A 3,462-nucleotide genomic window follows, 5' to 3' on the forward strand; every position below is an offset into this window, starting at 1 on the left:
CAGCCTGTCAGCACAGAGCCTGCTTCAGATCCTCTGTCCCCTTCTCTCTGCCCCTCTCCCGCTCTCCCCCAAAATAAAAATAAATATTTTAAAAAATGTGAAAGGATCTGGGGCCAACATGTTCCCTTTTGTTCTCTCTCAAAGCTGCTAGTGATGGGGTGGCTCTTACTTCTGTGTCCACCACTTCTGTGCCCACACTGCTTTCTCAGAGAAGTTTTATGTGCACATACTGGTGTGAGAGCATTTTGTGTGCTACGTCAAACTACATCTCAATGAGGTCATATTTTAACTTTCATACACAGATAAGATGAGTTTCAGCTACCCCGCAGATGTCCCTCAGGTGTTTTTATGAATGCCCAGGGTTGCTTTGGAGCCAGACTATTCACATTCTCCCATTCAGCTTGAAGGGGCTTCTGTGGATGGTGCCCTCATGACAACAGTGAGAACTTCACACAGACTAATTCTTGGGGTGCCCCTCCCACCCATCTCCAGCGCAGCGAGCAACGGTTTTCATGGGCAGAGAATTTTTAAACCATGGCCAGGCAATACATACACACACACATACACACATCCCAAAACAAACAAGCAAACAAATTAGGATTTTTCTCATAAGGGAACAAACTCTGAAAAGATATGACTATGCAAAAACATAGACATCCTCTTACATTATAATAAGCAATGTAGCTCAAACATTTTCTGCTTGAAATTTCATAACATTAATGAGCCAGGCAGATGGTTTTCTGAAAACTAAGGAAGATTTCGAGTCTTCACTTATTGCAAAACAGAAAACTGTCCCCAGCTTTGAAATGATAGTTTCAAATTTTTTGTTTGTTTGTTTTTCTGCCTTCCACCTAGCTCTGGGTGGCCCCCTCCAGCAGGTCTCTGAAAGAAGACAGAGTCTGGAAACTCAGCCTGAGCCGTCAGCAGAAACCATGCTACTCCTCAGCACCTGCTCTGGGTATTCCTACTGCCGTCTCCTAGGGCTGCAAGGCCTCTATTATTTCAGAATAATCCATTAAAGGAAGTGCCTTTCTGAGATCTGTGTGCTTGTGCTCAACGGTAGTTTGTAGTGCCAAGGTAGAATGCATCCATCTGCTGGGTGTGGCCTGTGCTAGGGACTGAGAGCTACAGAAATGAACAAGGTACAACAGGGTGTCACTCCACAAGTTATTTGCTCACTGCGAAGGGAGGTATCTGCTGGTCAGCACTTTAGCGATACAGTCCAACCAGGTTACTAAGAGTGAGACACCTGATGTGTGCGTTCTGATGAGATGCTCTATGACATAGAAAGCATCACCTGTGAAATAATTTTACCAAAATTTTAAACCTAAATCACCCAACCTCAGTATTTAATAGGAAATACAGGTGGTAGAAAAAAAACATTAAACTACATTTCTCTCTCTCTCTCTCTCTCTCTCACACACACACACACACACACACACACACACACACTCAGACAGTGGAACATTCTGTAAGACATATGGCCTGCATTTTTCAAAAAGTCAATGCCATAAATAATAAAAATAATTGAGGGATTGTTTTACATTAAATGAAGCTAAAGAGAAATAACCAAATGCAATGTATAAACCTTGATTAGATCCTAGTGGAATAAAAACAAACTCTAGTTGTAAAAGACCTTCTGGGCATAGTTGGGGGGAGGAATTAGAATTAGAATTAGATAGTGTCAGTGCTCACTTTGGCAGCTCACTCATATACTAAAACTGGAATGATACAGGGAAGATGATCATGGCCTCTGTGCAAGAATGACATGCAAATGTGTGAAGTGATCCATATTTTAAAAAAGAATTAGTGTCAGGAAATTATTTTTATTATTGATAATCTTATTATTATTACATAGGTGAATGTCCTTATTTTTAGGAGGTACATGATGAAATAATCAGTGGTGAAGTGTCTGGATGTATAACTTATTTTCAAGTTGTTCAGAATAATAGGGGGCACCTGGGTGGCTCAGTCGGTTAAGCATCCGGCTTCGGTTCAGGTCATGATCTCATGGTTCGTGGGTTTGAGCCCTGTGTTGGGCTCTCTGCTGATGGCTAACTCGGAGCCTGGAGCCTGCTTCAGATTCTGTATCTCCCTCTCTCTCTGACCCTCCCCTGCTTGCACTTCTCTCTCTGTCTCTCAAAAATAAATAAAACATTAAAAAAAAAAGGAACGGAGAAGAATAATTTAAAAAAAAGAATAGGCAAAAGTGTTAACAACTAATAAATATAGATGAAGTTCATTCTGTCATCTATTTCAACTTTTTGATTCAATAGTTCAACAACTTTCTTAATAAAGTTGAAGAAAAGAAGAAATAGAACATTAACCCCACAAAGTTGTTCTTTGTATTTTGTTCCTTATATACTGTTTTGTTTTTTAAAGTACTTGTTTGTTGTTGTTGTTACTGCTATCAAGAATAGCAACTGGAGTGCCCACAGGGGCAGCAGCAGGAGCCAGTGTTCCATGGAAAAGCGCTTTTGCATTCTCAGCTCCATCTGGTTCAACCATTAACTAGGTGGTGTAGGGAAGAGAAAAAACCCTCGGCTTCTACTCTTGTAAGTTCTTGGCTGGAGCCTCTGTTAAAAGACTGATGAATGAGAGAAAAACAAAAACAAACAATGTTTATTAACATGTGTCTCATATAAATGGGAGAAACTCAAGGAAGAGTAACTCAAAGAGGTGGCTAGAACTTGAGCTTAAATACCATCATTAGCTAAAACAAAGGAAGGGTGGGGAGGCAAGTTCTGAGAAAATGACCAGAAAGAGTACAGTCAACAAGGCAAGGCTTATTAATATAGATTTAAGTCAGTGCCTTCTCTGTTGGGAAGTCTTTTGTGATCTAAAGTCTTCCTTCTCTATCTGGCACATCCTTACAAATGGACATTTCTTTTATAAATTTAAATCTCCCTTATAAAATGGTAACTTCTACCCTGCTTTCAGTTTCTTCTGTGTCTGCTGTTTCTCAAAAAACATGAGCTCAAAATAAACCTTAAACCAAAGAGACATATTTGGGGTGGCATATTCTGGTCCTTTTTTCATGTTTATTTATTTATTTTGAAAGAGAGAGTAAACATGAGTGAGTGTGCATGTGAGCAGGGGAGGGGCAGAGAGACGGGGAGAGAAAGAATCCCAAGCAGCCTCTGCGCTGTCAGCCTGGAACCCAATGCAAGGCTCGAGCCCATGCACTGTGAGATCCTGATCTGAGCGGAGATCAAGAGTCAATGCTCAGCTGACTGAGCCACCCAGCCAACCCCATATTCTGGTCTCTTACGGTGGTCCTTGCTCTGGACTTCTGTCAGCTCCCCTTTACATGTCATTCACTGTGCTCAAGCTTTACAAGCATGATTTCATTAAAAACAAGCCAACAAACAAGCAAATGACGCCTGTCTTTAGGAAGCTGATCATCTACTAAGGAAGTCTTTCATCAACAATCTGTAAATGAACGAGGAAGAAAATCAGTAT

At 40.9% G+C, this 3,462-nt stretch overlaps 1 pseudogene; it reads left to right on the top strand.

Annotated features, from left to right (window-relative positions):
- The first annotated feature begins 1,685 nt into the window (after positions 1-1,685).
- On the top strand, positions 1,686-1,798 carry LOC115290928 (annotated as a pseudogene).
- The last annotated feature ends 1,664 nt before the right edge of the window (positions 1,799-3,462 follow it).

The sequence above is a fragment of the Suricata suricatta genome, chromosome 4, assembly GCF_006229205.1.
Source record: "Suricata suricatta isolate VVHF042 chromosome 4, meerkat_22Aug2017_6uvM2_HiC, whole genome shotgun sequence".
In the NCBI taxonomy this organism is placed as follows: domain Eukaryota; kingdom Metazoa; phylum Chordata; class Mammalia; order Carnivora; family Herpestidae; genus Suricata; species Suricata suricatta.